The sequence below is a fragment of the Megachile rotundata genome, chromosome 5 (assembly GCF_050947335.1).
Source record: "Megachile rotundata isolate GNS110a chromosome 5, iyMegRotu1, whole genome shotgun sequence".
NCBI lineage: Eukaryota > Metazoa > Arthropoda > Insecta > Hymenoptera > Megachilidae > Megachile > Megachile rotundata.
In genome coordinates, this window is record NC_134987.1 from 6,606,345 (window position 1) to 6,627,863 (window position 21,519).

Here is a 21,519-nt window from a genome sequence, read left to right on the forward strand (position 1 = left end):
TTTCATTTGTATTCTATTATGAAATTATTTTTGATAAGAATCAAAAACATTTCTTTTAGTGATATCAGTAATAACATCAATATTTTTATGAATATAAATAAATACATTAATACTTGAGTGCCTCCCGTAAGAATTCGAAATAGAAACTGATAGAAAAAGAGATAAATTGTAATATTGTATTGCATAATATAAAAAAGATTTACTTCTTGCAAGGAAAAAATTATTTCTGTACTATAGTATAGAGAAAAATATATTTAAGTATTAAGCTGTAAATAAAAATTTATTTACGTATCAAACTATAAATAAAAATATACTCATGTACTAAACTACAAGTAAAAATCTACTTGTGCATTCTACAATTAAAAGTCTATATAATAAGCAAAAATATAATATACTATACTATAAATAAAATTGAAATTATATGCGATAGTACAACATAAATAAAAATTGTCTTATTTACTATAAATAGAAATTTGCTTGGGTACTATACTATTAGCTGAAATTTTCTTACATACTGTACTATAAGCTGAAATTTTCTTACGTACTATACTATAAGCTGAAATTTTCTTACATACTGTACTATAAGTAAAAATCTACTTGTGTACCACACTATAAATATAATTGCATTCATATGCTATAATACAACATAAGTAAAAATTGTCTTATGTATTATAAATAAAAATTTGCTTAGGTACTACACTATAAGCTGAAATTTTCTTACGTACTATTCTATAAGCTGAAATTTTCTTACGTACTATTCTATAAGCTGAAATTTTCTTACGTACTGTACTATAAGCTGAAATTTTCTTACATACTATACTATAAGTAAAAATCTACTTATGTACCACACTATAAATATAATTGCATTTACATGCTATAATACAAAATAAGTAAAAATTCTGTCATGTACTATAAGTAAAAATTTTCTTAAGTACTACACTATAAGCTGAATATTTCTTATGTGCAATGCTACAAATAAAACTCTATTTATGAACTACACTATAAGCAAAATTTGTTGCGGATTTACCGCTATTCGAAGCGAGAGTAAAACAGGAGTATGTTACCCTCGTGCGTATCTACGAGCTAGTCAAGATCAGTGAAAACGTTAATTATTACGGAGAAATCATTAATTATGTCGCTGGTCTTCCGTCTTCGTTTCGTTATTTCTTACTTTTTTTTTCTTCCCTTTCTTCACTACTTCCTTCTCTTTTTCCTCGTAGTCCTTCTGTCTCCTTTTTCCCTCTGTTCTCGTCTCTTTTTCCAAGCCTTCTCTTTCACCGTTGCATTCTTTCTTGGCGTTAATTATGCGAACAACTCCCACGACCGAAGAATGCCGCTCAAGATCATGGACTACGGTCGTGTCAGTCGTCGACTTTTCTAATTATTCTCCAACAATTTTTTTCCGAGACGTACACACCGAAACCGCGTTGTTCGAATATTAAATCGACAGGTGGCTTCCTGAATTCGTTTAACCCTAACTACCGAACCGACCAAATGACCGTTTTATAAGTTTCTTATCTTAAGTTACACTTGTGAGGCTACAGACCAGGTGCCTCACGCGAATTCGAATGCACATTCAAAATTTAGAGTACCAGCTGTAAACGTATAGGACAAGACATTTTACAACCGTGTCAAACGATAAAATTGACTGAAACTATCGGAAATGATATCAGACATGATTTTTGTTGATTTCGCGATTTACGTTGATGACGCAAATTTCCAAATTGGTAAATTCACAAATCCCCAAGTCCCTAAATTCCCAAATTTCTAAATTTACAAATCCCCAAATTCCTAAATTCCTAAATTCCCAAATTCACATATTTCCAAATTTCCAAATCCCGAAATCCTCAAATTTCCAAATCCCTAAATTCCCAGACTTCCAAATCCCCAAATTCCCAAATTTCTAAATCCCCAAATTTCCAAATCCTTAAATTCCCAAATTCTCAAATTTCCAAATTCCCAAATTCCCAAATTCCCAAATTCCCAAATTTCTAAATCCCCAAATTTCCAAATCCTTAAATTCCCAAATTCTCAAATTCCCAATTTCCCAAATTCCCAAATTCCCAAATTCCCAAATTCCCAAATTCCCAAATTCCCAAACTCCCAAATTCTCAAATTCCCAAATTCTCAAATTCTCAAATTCTCAAATTCCCAAATTCTCAAATTTGCAAATTACCAAATCCCCAAATTTCCAAATCCCTAAATTCCAAATTTCCTAAATTCCTTAATTCCTAAATTCCTAAATTCCTAAATTCTCAAATTTCTAAGTTTCCAAATTCCAAAATTTCCATATCTCAACTTTAAAACTCTACAAACTCTCAAATTAATTTCTCCCATATTCCAAATTATCAAATTTCCTGCTCGCCAAATGTAAAAATTTCTGAATTCTACAAATATTTCCACTTGCAATTTCCATTCAAATAAAGAAATTACCATTTAACTCTTATTTTACAAAAATTTACTCCTATGATCCTAGTAATACATTGATCTACTTTGAATATTAAAATTCGACCCGTTACAGAGAATATCCGTTACAGAAATCGAACAAGGTCTGTAGTTTTCAATGACGTCGCGTTTGTCACAGTCGCGTATTCATAACGTAAGGTACGCATTGTGAATTATAGTTACCGTTCATCTATTCTTCACGCATGCACAGATTTCATGTTGCACATAAAAATGCTGTGAAACTCAAAGGAGCATGCATTGACCGCAAAAGCGAGCGAACGAGTATCTGTTTCAGAATCTACTCACCTTTGCAGATCCGTTTTGATGATATACAATATTTCGGGAATCCTTAGTTGGATGAAAACTTTACATATCTTTATGAAACTTCGTGGATTTATTCGTGTATGTTTGTGCTCGGTTCATGAATTTTTATACGTTGTTACAGGTTTGCGACATACTTTGATTCTCGGCTTGTAGATCACCGAGATTACAACAGCTTAAATTCAATTTTTGACCCATTTTCATTTTTATTTCGTTAATTTTCGGTTATTTCTCCGGACATTAATTTTATTATGGAGCAAAATTTTTACTACAAAATTTTAGTCCATAATTTTGGAACACTTTCTACTTTTATTGGAACGGCTTTTAATTATATCTTTGGATGTCAGTTTTCTAATTTATGAAGAATTTTTGTTACAAAATTTGAGTGCATGATTTAAAATTTTTTAGCCCTTCCATTCTTATTTTATTAATATTCAATTGTTTCTGCGAATAAAATTTTTCTAATGTATGAAGATCCTTTGTTATAAAGTTTATACTTAAAAAATAATAATACTCATATTTAATAAGTATCACTAAATGAAAAATATTTATTACATAAAGGCATTGAATATTGTATACATCGACAAGGAGCAAATTCTATTTAAATTTTTGCAATACAATTTTGCAACACACCGGTTCAAAAACACTGATTCAAAATTGAGCAATTAATCAGAGAGTTACTGTCTGAAATATACATGTAGTAATTCCGTTTGAGAGGCAATATTTCATCAGCGAATTAAAATTCAGTTTTGTACGCCCACAATGGTCCACTCTTGCCAGATCTTAGCCACATTTGGAGATGCTATCAGCACAAAAAATATCGGTGATTCAGCACTTCAAATTTGTTCAGTTATATCGTAGAAATACGAAACTTTCGATGCAGATTTTATATAATTACTAGCCTGCCGCTTTGCAGGGTTAATAATAAATATCTCAAGATTCGATAAGAGAATAAGATATTCGTGAAATTCGTGTGTTTCATTTTTGAACAGGAGATAATATCAATAATCAGATTTACTTTTTGTAGTGATTGGAATATTAAAAAACTGTTGTCTAAATTAGGATGTTGGAAGCGGTGAAATTTCATAGGCAATTAATTCTTGAAGTCTGGGTCGTTGAATAACTTGTAACTATCGCAGAGCTCTTTGATAAACTATATTCTTTGTGCGTTTGTCATAACAGAGAATGTGCAACCCGTGCTGAAATTGTGGTTAAAGTAATTTTTGTGGTACTTCTTCAATTTTGATCACCACAAAACCTGTACTAAAACCATATAGTATCAGATCTCTGTGTAAAATTTCATGAAATATTCAGTATTTTTTGTGTGATACGACATACATAAAATTGAACTCAGATTTATATACAAGATTTCTATCTTCGGTTGTAATTGTTTTTATATATTCATTTTATTTGTTGTTCACGTTAATTATCAGTTTGTTTGAAATAAATATGGACGCTATTGTTTTACTCAATATTAAATATTGTTTTGTTATTGTTATTATTTATTCGATCATTTAACTATCAATTCAGTTTACTCCTCGTTTGCAATAATTATCTGTTTAAAATGAATGTGGATATTATTATTTCAATGTTATTCATTAAATCATAACGAAAATGACAAATAATAATACATGTCATCATTGAATATTATAGAAATTGATTATAAACTTTATTCAGTTCAATGTATACAGAATTAATGTACACATTCCAACGCATTCTTGTCGATTCGTTAGAAGTTCAGTGTCTCAATAATTAATACATCGTCTTGAAATGCGTATATCATCTTACGTATTAATTATCCTCACATTCTCAGCGGTAGAGAGCGAAGAAAATGCTGAGAAAAAATCGTGAGAAGAAGCGTTTGAACTTGCATCGAAACGAACAGTTTTCACTGCAAACACTTTTCCTGTTTCGAACACTTTTTCTTTTCCTAATAGCAAAAGTAAACTTACCTCAAATGAAAGGTACTTTTTTCTTAAATAATTATATGACTTAACTAAATACAGAAGTATAGTGTTTAACTTTCATTAAAATGAACAGTTTGAACTGTGAACACTTTTTTCCTTTTCTAGTAGTAAAAGTAAAAGTATTTAAAAGAAAGGAACTTACTTTTCAAATAATTTTGAGACCTAAATATTCATTTCCAGTATATACAAGCATGATGTTTGTCCAAATGATTTAAATGAAATAAAAAAATTATTTGAACTTTTCATAACGAAAGTGGGGCATCTCCATTTTTAAGAAAATCTAGTTCTTTGTATTTCTTAATTTTAATTAAATTTGATTCTATATTCTTCAAGGTTTCGTTTTATGTGGATTAAAAATATACCAAATCAAATTTTCTTATAAACTGCATTTGCATATTTTTTCGTTTATAAATTGTTTATTTTTTTTTAACAGGAAATGAAGTTATTTGTCAAAAGTTATTAAGTTGACTACTAATTCTTGTGCAATTTCTTTTAGAACTGTTCGAATTTTGTTGTAGAAGGAATAAAAAATGATTTGAGCTTCGTTAAAAATGTTGATTTGTTACATTTCAGTAAATAATTGAAATAGAATGTAAATGGGAATATAACGAATTTTGTAGTCAATTTAATATTTTTGTAATAGAAATAATATCGTATGCAATACAATATTAGTACAATAGAATACAATACGAGTACAATATGTATTATATAAATGCAATACGAAATATAATTTACAGCATCAGTACAATATAATATCGTTATATTATTAGTCCATTAGGCAATTTCTTATTTTTATTATAAATAAAATTTGCGTGTCGTCTTCTTCATATCTATTTCACGAAGCAATGTCCAACACGTGACACTTCCGGTGCGAACACGACCACCGTCAGTACTTACTTCCTGTTCCGGGGGTTTTCTTCCGGTGTAAATTAGTCAGCTTGCAACGAGTCTGTCGAGAATTAGTTAGCCCTTAAATACTATAGTTTAGAAGTATTGTATACACGACATATTTGATATTTATTGTTACATACTTTTCAATGTTACATACTTTTTATGAGTAAATTGTATGTATATTTACATAACATAGTTTTACTGTGATACAATAATTTTTGTTGTATTTGTAATGTACTATTGCATATTTTTATCCACTGACTGATATTATAAGAATGTTAGACGATTAAATAATGAATATTGTATTTAGGAGATTGATTTTATATTTATTTCATATTACACATATATAATATTATTTTATATTATACTTGCATATTAAATTATTATAGTGAAATTCATATTAAAATACATATTAAGATAAATTTAAAATATACATATTTGCATATAGAAAAGTATGTAAATTTTTCTTTTATTTACTTTAATTATTTAAAATTAAGGTGTTTTTCACTGTTTCGATATTTTAATTTTTTTGAGCATCTTTATTAAGAACAACAATTTAATATTTCATCTTTCAAGAGAAATTTTTAAAGAGAATTTTTGTAAGAAATTTTTATTAATTATAGATAAATATAGTATATCACATCAACTGAGTGTTCTACTTAATTCTAACAAGTTAATTTAATTTCAATTTTCTAATTTTATTCGAATTACAATTACTATTTTTACTGTTTTTCGAATTACAAATTACACTTCACATTAATTAAATAGCTCTAAAAAGTTGCAACGATGAAAACTTAATACCACAAGCAGAAAAAAAAACAGATACGAAATTTACATTTTTGAATAACGTATCGAATATGGAGAACATAATAGACCTCCAAGGAAAGTACACACGTAATTTCATTTAAAAAAAATTCATTAAAATGATTGTTCTCATAAATAGTAATTAGAGAAAAAAGATCAGATGTTCTATCAAGATTCATTCATCCAATCGTATAACTTTCATATGAAACAATGTTTCATATTGCCAGAAAGATCAGACGTATGATAGCATCTACAAACCTTGATACAGTGGATAATTAATGATTATCAAAAGAGGCGAATTATCTCATGACTCTTCTTGCGAGAAACAATGTAATCGTTATAAATTAATCATCATAAATTAATTACTTTATAAATTGATCGTTGTAAATTATTGTTGAATATTAGTAGTAAACTACGAATACTATTATATAACATTAACAATATAATATTTAATATAATTTTATTTTGTTAATAATAAAATATGAATGTAATTATGAATGACATAGTATTAATAATGTAATATGAAGGTTTACAGTAAAACATTTTCAAATTTTCTAATTGCTGAACTTTTGAACTGCAAAATTTTCAGATTACTAAATTCGACATTTTTGTATTTACAAATTCACAAATCTTTAAATTCCTAAGTTTCTAAATTATTAAATCACTAAATTCTTCAATATACAAAATCAAAAATTCTCAAATATACAAATTTCAAAATTTTCAAATTTCAAAATCCTCAAATCTTCAATTTTATAAGTTTCTAAATGTCTAAATCTTTAAGTATCAAAAACTGAAAATTTCTAAATTTCTAATATTGGGTTATCAAATCCCTAAATTTTCACTTTACTAAATTTGACATTTTTGAATTTCCAAATTTCTAAATCTTTTTAAGTTTAATTTTTAAGTTTCCAAATTACCAAACTAATAAATTCTCAAATTTTTCAATTACAAAATTTCCAAATTGTCAAATTCTCACAATCCCAAATTTTCAAACGTCCAAATCTCTAAAACCCAAAGTATCAAATTTTTAAATTATCAATACTAAACTATGAAACCCCCAAAATTCCAAATTAGCACATTCCCAAAATTCTAAATTTCCAAATGTCCAAATCTCGAAAGACCCAAAGCGGCAAATTTCCAAATTTTCAATATCGTATTATCTAAACCCCCAAACTTCTACATTAGCAAATTCGAAATTTTTGAATTTACAAATTTACTAAATACAAAAATAAAAAATTACCAAATCCTTGAACTCTCAAATTTGAAGTTCCCAAATTTCAAAACTAGCAATGTTCGAATCTCCCCTGAATTTTCCAAGATACCAAATCTCCAAGCATCAACATTATCATATTTCCCAAATCATTGAATTGTCAAGTCACCAAATTTACAAGCTACTAACCTCTCAAATTCCCAAATCACCAAATTCAAAATTCTCAAATCCCCAAATTCCAAAATTCTAAAATATTCAGCTTCCTAAATTCCGAAACTCTTGAATATCTAATTAAAATTCCAAAAGTCCACCCAAGAAAAATTTGTTCAGTCAACTATAACTACCGTATAGCCATAACTCCCATAACCTCACCTAACCTAACCATAACTACAGCCCTAGATCGAAGTAGGATCACGTACGAAAATTTCACTTTTATGTCTACAACATTATGTCATATACATACAAAAAATTGTCTTGGATCCTTCAAATTATTACTAAATACATTGATAACGATGTACACATAGCAATTTGTTACTATCATGATAATAAATTGTGTAGGTGATGAGCGATTAAGGGCCTTGCAAGCGTTAACGTTAGGCTCGAGTATCGATAACGCGTTAGATGAAATTTGAATGCCATAGAAAATGTTTGCCTACTCAAAAGACTAGTTTACAACTCTCCAACCACATTATTTGAGTTGAAAAGAATTACAGATATTTGGGAAAATAATGAAGATATAAAGCGTATGATGTATACAGAGCATGCCGGAAGCTGTGACCAAAGCAAAGGGTGGAAATACAAGATATTAACATGTGTTAATAATGTTATGTACAGTAGTATACCATGTTAGTAGCTAATACATTATATTATTACAATTTGAACAGGTCTTTTAATTTTGTGGAAAACGTGAGAATGATGAAAATTTATAGTAGTCCTAATTCGATGGCCAGGGACTGTGTTTGCATTGTTTCAAGGTTCGTCTCTGTTGTATGAAAACGTACGGGGAAAACGCGAAGCGATTAAATACGAAAAACGACTTGTCCGATCGCCAGCACGGAACTACTATCGCGAAGCGTGGAAGCGAGCTGGGTTTACGATCGCGACTTTTTTTTTCGTCGGCTTTATAACATGGCATCCGAGTCTCGGTCAGTGGACTTGAGTCATTGCAAGAGGAGAAGGAAGCCTGCCAAGGAGAACGAGAAAATTCTCCCTGCTGCATATAGCTTCCTATTCTCTATTTCCAATCTATTGGAAACTATAATTATATGCTCCGCGGAAGAATCAACGAAGTCCATTCGCCATACAGGAACAGAACGTTTTCATCCAACCATTTCATGTTAGATCAATGAGCGTGTGGTAATATTATTATAAGATTCATCATTGATGTTATACTACTGTAATATTTGTAGAATGTGGAAAGTTGGAAGCTTGGGAATGTGTGAAGGGAGATTTTGAATTGGTAATTTGGAAACTTGTGAAAATTTGAAAATTTAGTATTGAAAATTTGGAAATTTAAGAATTGAAGATTTGGTAATTTGGAATATTGAAAATATGGAAATTTTTGCTACTTTGGAAACTTGGGAAGATAAGGAAAATTCTATATTGAAAATTTGGAAATTTAGATATTTGGGAATTTGAGAATTTGGGGATTTGCAAATGGGCATTTGGAGATTCAAGAATTTAGAAATTTCAGACTTTGAGAATTTGGGAATTAGGGAATTTTGAAATTAGGGAATTTGGGAATTTGAAAACTTAGGAATTTGGGAATTAGGGAATTAGGGAATTTGGGAATTTGGGAATTTGGAAATTTTTGAATTTTGGAATTTGGGAATTTAGGAATTTATGGATTTGGTAACTTGGAATATTGATTGTCTGTTGATTCTGGAAATTTGCAAACTTAGAGATTTCAAAATTCCACTGTTTCGATATTTGCTCCTTTGAATATTTGGAGACTAGGAAAATTGAAAATTTGCTACAATAAATATTTAGATATTTATACACTAGAAAATTTGAAGAAGATTTAAGGAAGTTTAGGGACCTGGAAATTTGGAAACTTGAATAGTTGGAGATTTGGCAATTTTTAATTCAGTAATTTAACGACTTGAACATTTGAGAATTTATGAATTGAAAGATTCAGTAATTTGCAATATTGAAAATTGCTCATAAATCTATAAAAAAAATTCGAATTTGCTGATTGAGAAATTTATAGATTCACTAACTTTGATACTCGAATATCTAAAAACTTAGAAATTCGATTCTTCGATAATTCAGAAATTTGCTAATCTTGATATTTAAGTTTGCTAATTTTTAAAAACTTAGCAGTTTTCAAAGAAAACTTGCAAAATCGAAAATTCAAAAATATCATACAAAAATCCAAAAACATATAAAATGTCTAATTTAACACTTTAATAATTTTAGAATATGGAATTTGTAAATCTTGTGTCATTATTTTATAACAGTCTATGAGTACACACACTTCTTATAAACACTTGAGAATACCTGCAATTCCAGGCAGCAAGGATGCCTGTTATTAACGTAGTAATTAATTAGATGCTTTGGTCAGTACATTTTTTTTTTCGATTTTAAATTAGCCATTAAGGGAGTAGAATTTTTCATTCAGTATCAGATAAGTGTTTAAATGAAATAGGTTATTATAAGAACTGTTACGAGGCAGTGCATGAACTTTAATGGTCCAATAAATCAAGACTAGTAATTTCAATATTATTAGTTATTATTAAGACGAAATTAGAGTTTGTCAGATGGCTTCAATAATAACTTTCCATTAATCTCAGAATGGGAAATAGGTCGAAATTCGCGTGCAATATAATATGCAATATGATATGCAATATAATATAAAGGTATGCAATATAATTTTCCTACGTTATTACGATAAATATATCCGATTACTTTTTTATGATTTACCGTCCGATAAATAACACAGATAATAATTTAATAATACGTAGAAAATTCACAACAGCTAAAATTGCAAAAATTTCATTGTAAAATAGAATAATATTTCATAATGCGATCATATGAGAAATATTTGTGTACTATTTATCAGTTCATTTGTCCTTCATCATTAATACTAATTATTTCCGTCTCGTTCTATAAAAAAATTCTTGAATAATTACTATGCGATGTAATTTATGTCACAGTGGATCAAAGTGATGTTAAGATAAGTTTGCAGTCCTTTCTCGTTTAAAATAGTCATTTTAATCGTTAATCATTTTAGAGTGGTCACACTTGTCACTTCGATCGTGTGCTAATTTAAATCACATAATTATTTCAATGATAAATAATTTAATCAATCACTCATTTTAAAGTAGTAAGATAGTTAAATTATTGATTAATAGGAATTCGTTGAAATTTATTAAGGAAAGTTTAGAATTTTGTTAAATTATTAATTGCTAGGTAATTAACTTTTTTTGTAATTTAGCTATGTTACGAGCTAATTAACATTAGTCGTTAATTCAGCTAAGTTTAGGGATTTGTAAATTTAGCAATTTGCAAATTTAGGAATGTGCAAATGTGGGAATATGCACATTTGGGAATTTCTAAATTTGGATACTTGTAATTTTGGGGATTTGTAAGTTTGGAGATTTGCAAATTTGGGAATGTATACATATGGGAATTTCTAAATTTGAGGATTTGTAAATTTGGGCATTTGTAAATCTGGGGAATTGCAAAATTAGGGGTTTGTAAATTTGGGGATTTGCAAATTCGGAAATTTGCAAATGTGAGAATTTCTAAATTTGGAGATTTGTAATTTTGGAGATTTATAAGTCTGGGAATTTGCAAAATTAGGGATTTGTAAATTTTGGGGTTTGCAAATTTGAGAATTTGTAAATTTTGAGATTTGCAAATTTATAGACTTATGCCTTTGTTAAAAATAATTTAACTTACTTGTCAATTACTAACCAATTAAAATTAGTTACTAAATTAGTTAAATTATCAATTAATAATCAATCAAAACCACTTTAAGCTTTATATAAATTATAACCAATTAAAATCAATTGAATTATATTATCAGTTACTAATGAATTAAAATTCGTTAATAATGTGAATAAATTACCAATTACCAATCAATTAAAATTAGCTAATAATTGAGCTAAATTACCAATCACTAACCAATTAAAATTATTTCGTAATTGGATTCTATTATGAATTATTAACCAATTGAAATTAATTACTAATTTAGTTAAATTACTAATTATTAACTAATTAAAGTTAAAAGTAGTTAATAATTAAATTCTGTCACATTTGCTCTTTTCACATTTATTTGTCTACAGAATTATTTATAAGAATTTTGCAAATTCTCAATATTACAAAAATTTTCAATGAAACCTTCGCATCAATTTCCCATTCCTCCACATTACAATAATGACTTCTGAAAAATTGTTTTTGGCTAAAAACTGAATCCTCAAAAGCATGTAGCCAATGTAGATCACATTAAATTAAAATTCGCATCGTACCTTCTTTAAACTCTTTCGCAAGTGTTTCTCTCAACAAAAACTGTGCCGTTTTTCACGAATTTCCCAATCGAAATCAATTTTTTCTTCCATGTCCAAGAAAAGCGATGGTTTTCGAAACTGTTTGCGATTCGCGGGAAAACATTTGCGTAACGGAGTTCGATAATTGTGGCAACGGAACGCGGTGGAAAAAGTGGCAGGCATTATTATGGAAAAATGGAGGGCCGTTGTTAAGCGATGGCGCTCCTCGGTCGAGGAACGAGGAATAAATAAGGCGACGAGAATGACCCACACTCGATTATTGGCAAAGCTGGAAGGAGACAGGCATCGGTGTTGGACGAAGAATGAGTTGGATAAAGACGAGTGGATAGAAAATATGGCCATGATATTTACTAACTGCGGCCTCCACGTGAAAGTGCTTGGTTCTTCGCTTTGTACCGTGGCCGAGGAACGCGTACGGTTTCATGTAACGGGTGACATGACCGAACTTTTCGACGGAAACAGAAAAAAAAAGAGAAACGAAACCGAGAGAGAGAAAAATTAAGATCACGCTCGGATTCGAGGCAAGTGTCGTGTTTCAACGTTGTTATCCCTGCATCGGCGACAGAATTCGTTTATTATTAATATATTCCAAGGATTCCGTCCTCCGTGTAGGCTCACCCTGAACAGAGAAACGTGGAGAGAACGTGGCGGAAAAATGGAACGATCGAGTTGCGAGAGATTCGAATGCGATGGAATTTGACCTAAATAAGAGTTTGTAGAAGCGTGAACTCTCTCCCTTTTACATCTGCCCGATGGAGCTCGCGAATAAATCGTAACCAGACGTGTTTTTAATTAACGGACTTGTTCAATGAATCCTTCGTTTACGGAGCTATTGTTTTCGGTGATATTAATCGCCGACTTTTTGTTTTACTGAACTATCGCTTTCGTTAGTTTTACGCGATTTTTGTATTACTTGCTTCTGGAGGATTCGTGTATTTTGTTTTTTACAAGTTTTATGTTTTACGAGTGTTTGTTGTTTTTCTACGCTGTTTCATGTTGGTTTGCTGTATTGTACCGTTTGATTGTTATGTTTAAAGTAATAAGACAAACGCTTTCAGTTTTGTTTAATGAAATTTTGTTGAATAAATTATTTTGCTAAAAATGGACTATTCGTATTGAATTATAAAATCGAAACGAAAAGAAAGTTATTTTGTAACACTGTTACTATTATATGATGTAAAGTGACTTGCTCCAGGTTTCTTATTTTAATTCTTTGGATATCTGTATACTTGTCATGAAAAAGTAACAACTTAGCAGTTTAATAATAACTTGCTCCAGGTTTCTTATTTTAATTCTTTCGATATTTGGTTACTCGTCATGAAAAAATAACAACTTAGTACTTAATGATAACAATTCTTATTACCTAAAATAAAATTTAGGTAAAACAAGAAATATGTTTGTGATGTTAATACATTTTATAGTAATAAGCTAAATATTAATAAATAAAACACGATATGTGAATTCATAAATAAAACAATGAGGAGACAGATAAAAATCAAACTGATACGTAATCTGCCATGAAAGACAATATAATATGTAGGTAATCCATGTGAATGATCTCAAGTTGCATAATTTTATTTCAGTTTCAAAATTCACAGGAAAAAAGTTGAATTTTTAAATTCATTTTGTTAAAGTCACTTGAAGCCATTAAGAATAACTCTTCTTTCAAATAATTATTTTTTTTTTTAATAATTGAAGAAGTAATTGATTATTAGTACTGAACAAACTTGTCCAATTTTTTACAAATATTAAAAAAAATGGTTTAAATATAAATTCAGTAAAAATAAGTTTATACTTATTCTTTTAAATAAATTTTTTTTTAATAATTGAAGAACTGATTGATTGTTAGTACTGAAGAAACTTGTCCAATTTTTCATAAATATTTTGAAAAAAATGTTTTAAAAATATAAGTTCATTTATTATAGAAATTTATATGTTACAGACTATAGTATAATATATAATATAAATTTTTGTAATAAAAGTCTGAAGAGAATCCCGAAAGAAGGCCAAAGAGTTGTTAAATTATGAACAACAGTAATTTGCACAAATTACTTGACACATTCAAACGATCGAATGTTATAAATAATAAATATACGAAAAATTCCAAATCGTACAATAAATATTTTTTATTCTTGATTTACGAGTACTTTTCGCGGAACGAGGTTTTTAAAACCACGTTTAAAATATAATATACAAAAGATTGCTCTTAAAAATAAAATTATGCTTCGCTTTATCTGGAGATTCAGTTATTTCGGTATTCACAACTCCAGTTATCCCTGAGGTTTATTTCATGTTCGTCGTGGATAATCGGGAACACCTCCATTTTTTTCTGTTGGTGATGTTTGAGTGAACCACAATATTGGGACTAATTGTGCCCAAAAAACTAGTGAAAGTCAATTTCTACGAGTAGAATGGAAGACCAATTACGTTGAAGGAAGAGTCGAAATCAAAGAAGGAATCAAGATTAAGATTAGTAGAAGAATGGAAATTAGTTTCAGAACATTATATTTACCATGTCGAATTGATTTTGAAACGTAATTAAACAAAGGGGTTACCTGATGAAATATTAATATTTTCAAAGAGTGGCTCAACAATTTCTCGCTCCCACCCTCTAAAAAATTAGTGCAGGGTGTAAAGGAATTCTCTGAAAATTTGAGCTAAAAAATTTAAATTTAAGAGGTTGAAGTAATTTAAAGCTTTGCAAAATAAAATTGGAAATAAAATCTTTTAACTACTTTTTTATTTAGTTGAAACTATTTATTTATTTATTTATCAATAATTATACTTTATATTCATTATGGATATTTTATAGGGTTTATAATTTTATACATACTTTTATGTGTTTGGTTTAACCCCTACAGTTTTTTTTGCTGAATAATCTTTTTTAATACATGATGTTTATTTTTTCGGTTACATTGTTAATAAATATTGCAACTGATCCTCGCTTTTGGTTAAATATTTATCAAACTTGTCTATCAATGCTACTCTTTACTCTACCATATCATTAATTATTTGCAAACTCTCAAATATTTTTTGACAATTTTTATAACTTTCATTTAAAATTTACAAATCAGAATGCAAATCAAGGAAATCATATAGATATTCGAACTATTTATAAAGACTATGTATAAAGGCTATTTATAAAAATAATACTATTTATATTTAAATTAATGATTTCTTTATCAAAAAGTCATTAAATTCTTTTGTAAGAAATAAATGAATGTCGAACGACAGCAAGAAATATCAAAACTTTTAACAATCATCAAACATCACTATTTTCGACACTATCTTTAATATTAGTTAACCTCACTTATTATTTGATTATAGTTGATTTCTCAACTATGTAAACATGGTCAAACTTGATTAACAATCGTATTGCGTTTTATGTAACACTTTTTCCAAATACCGGAACTTTTATTTTCGAACGAGACAATATTTTGAATACAAACGTGCCTTGAATTCTTACCTTTATTTGTTTACCGAGCATAAGACTTCCGATTTTTCATGACACAGCTGTTCCTTCGAACTGCAAGCATTTTAAAGAAAAATTTTTCGATTTTGTTAAATCGAAGGAATTAATGTACTGCCTCGAGAACGGTATTCCAGTTCGTCAACATTTTAATCGAGACACTTCGTAGAAGCAAAAAATGTAGGTTACTCAAGCAATTTAATCCGGTAACGCTTGACTTCACTTCATCAACCTGTTCGAAATGCCTAAACTTCATTGGACATTTTAAAACATGCTTCTGCGATTATTTTATTAAACAAATCACGGGGCGAACTTGGTAATGTAATTTATTTTAAAGCTTGCATCGAGCTACTGAAGCTTTGAACAGGAAGCAACATCCTCGATGTCTCTCAAGTAGCACACTTTACAGAGTACACATTTTTACCGGATACATAACTTCTGCAATTTTATGTCTATATGGAATTAACCATTTTGAAATCATAGATTAACTCTGTAAACTTATTTAAGTTTACAACACTTATTTATTTGCAATTTTTTTTTTTTCATTAGTTCAGGTACAAATTAACATTTTTAGACGTATATTGATTGATTGATTGATTTTATATGAGCCTCGACTGCTATGATCATTGGCCTTTGACATATACTGTTCTTCAAAAGTATAGAATTTTATAAACGATGTATTGAGAAGTTATAGAATTTTTATTGAAATAAAAATGTTGTATACTATGGAGAATTATATGTACATCTTATACGTAAAAGGAAATCAGTTGAAATGTAAAAATAAAATAAACTGTTATTGAATTTTGATCTCATTAAAATGATTTTTGGGTTAATAATCTTTGATCAAATTCTGAGTTTTGTATTGACGAAATGTCACTTCATTATATAGTTAAACATTGATTTAATATATTAATCTGTTGTGTATTTAAATAGTAGTTCAGTACAATATCAATATATTATGTAGTTAAATATTAATTTAGTATGTTAGTCATTACAGTATTAAGTATTAATTTAACTTATTGATTTAACATTGCTTAAATATTATTGCTATATATTATTCTTCAAGTGAATTAATTTAAGATGAATATTAATTCGTCTGTTCGTATTCTGTTTTAAAGTATTCCCTCCAAATTCTATTTTACTTCAAATATTACAAATACAAAATTATAATAAAGATTTAGTCATTTGTGAGGTAAGAAACTTTGTTTAAATTATTTAAAATATATATTAAGTTCCTATTATGTGCAGTAATTTTCAGTATGCTAAAACATAAATCTTTAACAAACATATACAACTTTCTTGCAATCTATTAATGCAAATTAAGAATTAATTATTTCCTGGTTAATTTAGTATTCGTTCTTTTTACAACTAATACCTTGCATGCTTATTTATAATATCGAAGTGTTAACATGATATGTGAACCACGTATGGTCGTTTTCACCGAGGTAAACGATGCATTAAGCCTTTTTCTTTTCGATAAACTCTAATCTACTTAATATTATCTATTAATAGTATTAAAAAAATGAAGGACTAACAGTCTCCTCGATTTCCTTATCCTTGTACCGTAACACTTCTCAGTATCTTTCGAAATATGTACTTGCGACGAATGCATTGTATATGGTTCATTCAAGTACATTAATTTCTTATGTAATATGTAAAAACATTCATTCCTCGAAACTATGTTCTATATGTAAGTTTTCTGATATTTTCTTTTTTGCAAAATGTATTTAAACATCGTTCGATTTTTGTAGCGTTTATTTTATGTAGGTATATGGCACCAGAAGGGAGACTTTGGAAATTTTGACTTGGTGGAATTTGGAGATTTGTAAATTTGGAGATTTGCAAATTTGGGAATTTGGAAATTTGGGGATTTGCAAGTTTGAGAATTTCCAAATTTGGGAATTTGTAAATTTGGGGATTTGCAAGTTTGAGAATTTCCAAATTTGGGAATTTGTAAAGTTGGAGTTTTTTAAATTTTGGGATTTGCAAATTTGGAGATTTGTAAATTACTGAATTAGTAAATTTGTAAAATTAAAAATTTGGGAATTTGGAGTTTTGAAAATTTTGGCGTGGATACAGTATTTGAGAACATAAGTACTTGGAAATCTTGGAAATTGAAGACTTCGGAATTAAAATGTCTGCAGACGCTAGAAACTAGGTGTTTATGGTATCCAAAGTGCATAGAAATTTGTGGATCTAGGGATGTGAGAGTGTAAGATGTTAAAGACATAGCAGTTTGGTGATTTTGGAATTTAAAGATTTACTAGAAATTGTATAATGTACAAACTTCAATATGTAAGAATTTATTCGGATGTAGAACTCTAGAAATTTGTAAATCTACAGATGTGGGAATCTACGTATAAATTTACACATATGGAAATCTACACATCTGGAATTAAAGGAATATGTGGATCGTGATATATGGCAATCTAAGTATTTATGATTTTATCTTGAGATTTGAAGATTTACAAATATAGAAAACTAGAAGTTTGCAAATTTACGGCCACGAGAACCTATGGACATGGAAATGAAATCTAGGGACCTGAGGATATAGAAACATATGAAGGTCCACATATTTGCAAACCTTACGATGTGGACATCTACGGACATAGAAATCTAGCAATTTCAGAATCTACATACATAAGTGTCAATAGATTTATAAATCTATATGATTTCAGATTATAGGACATAAGAACGTATGAATATGATCTTGGCATATGGTCTAAGTATCCACAGACCTTGAAATTTGAAAATTTACCGATACATAAATCTAACATCTCAGAAATGTAGAAATTCAGAGATCCATAAATTTGAGATTGCAAAATTTGAAAATCCCCACATTCACCACCTACCGTTTCCATAACCTGGTACAAATTCGAAAATCCATCGTCGGAGGAGCTCAAAATTTGGCTAAAGGAACCTCGTCAAAGGTCACACATGCGTGGTGATCGAAAGGAAGGCCAGATTGCATCCGAGTACCATTTGGCAGACGCGTTGGTAAAGGTAATTCGTCCAAAGAATTTCGATGGAAAATATTCGCTGGCATCGGTGGTATCCTTAAGGTCTCTTCGGGTACTCCTCGCGAAACAAGGACAGAAGAGAAGGGGATACGAAGTTGTATAGGCACCTTTCTCGCGGCGCTCGCTATGGAATGGCAAAAAAGAGAGGAGGCACTGTCTGACGTCACGTTGGTTGGTCGGTAGTGCCGCTAGCCTCTCACTTGGTCGTCGACGTTCGGCATGCTCGGTTCGTTCATGCTCTTAATCCGATTTCGATCCACCTCGATTTTGTGCATCAGTCGTTCGATTGCCTCCCAGCCAGTCGGACGAAGGTCGTCTCCCGAGATTCGGCCGCGGGTACCCTGCAAAATGTGCGACAAAGTACGGCGAACCCTCCGCTAAAACCGGTGGTGATAAAACTGACAGTGAAGTTGTTCGGTGCGAATCGGCCGGCTCCATTTCGTCCGACAGTGCATGGCTGATTCGAAGTTTGTTTCTATCGTTGGTGCCATGATCATTTGGATACGATTGTGAATGGATTAGATACCTACCGCGGTAAGTCAACCTCTTTTCGACACCGGTTTCCGGTTGCCTCTGAACGTTTGCTCCTGTCGGGTTTAGCAGCTACTGTTTCGACTGTTGCAAGATTTAATTTTCTTGTGATTTGGTATCTTTGTGAAATTGTGGTAGACCAGGTACATGCGGAAGTAGAGAATTGAGTAAGATCGTGTGGGCGATCACAATGGACAGTTCTTTTTTTATTATAGGTATGAGTTTATTTGAATTGTGTTTTTGGAGAATATTGGGAATCTTCGGGTCTTGATTCAGAGACGAGGTCATTGTTAGGAAATTGGAAGGGTGATACAGATTTTGGATTAATAATTTGGGTACCAAAGAGTTTGGGTGAATAATTAGATACTGAAGATTTTGGAACAGAAACTTGAGTGAAATAGATCAATAATTTGGATATGGAAGATCAGTAATTTGACTAGAATAGACTTCAGATGAATAATTTGAATACAGATTTTTGAGTAGAATACACTTAATAATTTCAGTAGAATAGACTCAATAATTTCAGTAGAATAGACTCAATAATTTGAGTAGAATAGACTTTAGATGAATAATTTGAATACAGATGATTTTTTATTAGGATAAACTCAATAATTTGAGTACAATAGACATCAAATGAGTAATTTGAATACAGAAGATTGTTGAGTAGAATAGACACAGTAATTTGAGTAAAATAGACTTCAGATGAATAATTTGAATACAGATGAGTTTTGATTAGAATAGACACAGTAATTTGAGTAACATAGACTTCAGATGAATAATTTGAATACAGAAGATTTTTGAGTAGAACAAACTTTATGAATAATTTGAATACAGAAGATTTTTTATGAATATTTGAGTACAACAGATTTTGAATCAATAATTTGAGTACAAAAGATTATGAACCTTGCACACAACATTTTGGATCACATTATTCTGACTACATAGAACAGAAAAATTTTGTTTATTGTTTATGTAAAATTGTTGATGACTATAAAGAAATATTAGATCATCAGCTTTATCCAGCTTGATACAACAGTATAACTTAAAAGTGAATAATTCTTTTTTGTTATTTGTGGCACGCATTTATAATTTTGTATTATGAAAATAAGAAAGTTGGGGATTTTTAAGAGATTATCATAAAGTTTTATACAGGTTCTGTTGCTGTTATTTGGCGATGATTCATTGGTAGGGAATTGGGTACATTGAGGATAATACGAGGGAATTAATTAGGATATAAAAGGATCTATTATTTACCTAAAATTGTTGATGACAAACGTGGTTTCATTCTGGATAAGGAAATGAAAGGAAGTTAGATCATTCGTTGGGTAGATACAGTTATAGACAATATTAAAAATTATGTTTTACTTAAAGATTATGCATTGTTTATGCATTGTTTATGTATTGTTTATATATTGTTTAAATATATTACTATCGGTGAATTCGTATTTTGTAATGTTGGAAGTTTGCAAATTTTTAATTTGGTAGATTTAAAATTTTTCAAATTTATAAATTTCGAAATTTACAAACCCTTCAAGTTATTAAATATCCCTCAAAATTCCTAAATTCCGCTAATTATTAAATTCATAAATTTACAAATATTCTAGATTTCTAAATCATGCAAATTCCAAAGTCCCTAAATTTTCTAATAATCTAGAATCCTAAATTCTGCAAATTCCTAGATCTCCCAGGTGCTTAAATGTTCCAAATTCTTAGATCTTTCTTCCAAATACCTGAATCCTCAAACTTCGAAATATCCCAAATTCATAATTCTCTTAAATTTCTAAATCACCTACATTTATAAATCTCACAAATTTTTAAATTTCACAAATTTCTAAATCTCCCAAATTCCTAGATCTCCCAAATTCCTAAATCTCCCAAATTCCCAACTCTCCCAGTTGTCTAAATCTTCAAAATTCCTAAATCTCCCAATTGTCTAAATCCCCCAAATCCCTAAATCCTTAAATTTCCAAATCACTCAAACTCTGAAATCTCCAAAATACCTACATCCCTCAAACTTCCGAATCCTCCATATTTCCTTCCTTCCCAAAATTCATAAACTCTAAAAATATCTAATACTCCACATTCATAATCAATATTAACCATCATCCCAAACAAATACCGACAATTCCTGAAATAGTGACAGTACAACATTATTCATATAAGACTTCCACAAAATGCACTGTTTTGCACAAAACAAAGACAGAGAAACTTTCGGTGAATTTTTCCTGGAATTAACTGGTTTTTGGGTTGATTCAGCCATACCTGACTTACATGGACGAATACATGGACCATTGACCTTTAAATGTCTCTACGTTGGCGAACTGTTCAAAATGCTCTTTCGTCCTGCTTA

The 21,519-nt window shown here is 29.6% G+C and overlaps 1 protein-coding gene across 3 annotated transcripts in view; it reads left to right on the plus strand.

The window, feature by feature from the left end:
* Nucleotides 1-21,519, plus strand: part of RhoGEF64C (Rho guanine nucleotide exchange factor at 64C) — a 111,419-nt gene that overhangs the window by 8,049 nt on the left and 81,851 nt on the right. For 2 of the 3 annotated variants that reach the window (XM_076531939.1, XM_012291745.2), the window contains exon 1: nucleotides 18,815-19,172. The exons of the other annotated variant lie outside the window; for it this stretch is intronic. The gene's annotated coding sequence lies outside the window, so the exon portion shown is untranslated. Of the gene's footprint in view, nucleotides 1-18,814; nucleotides 19,173-21,519 lie in introns of those variants that run through there. 3 annotated transcript variants of the gene reach the window in all.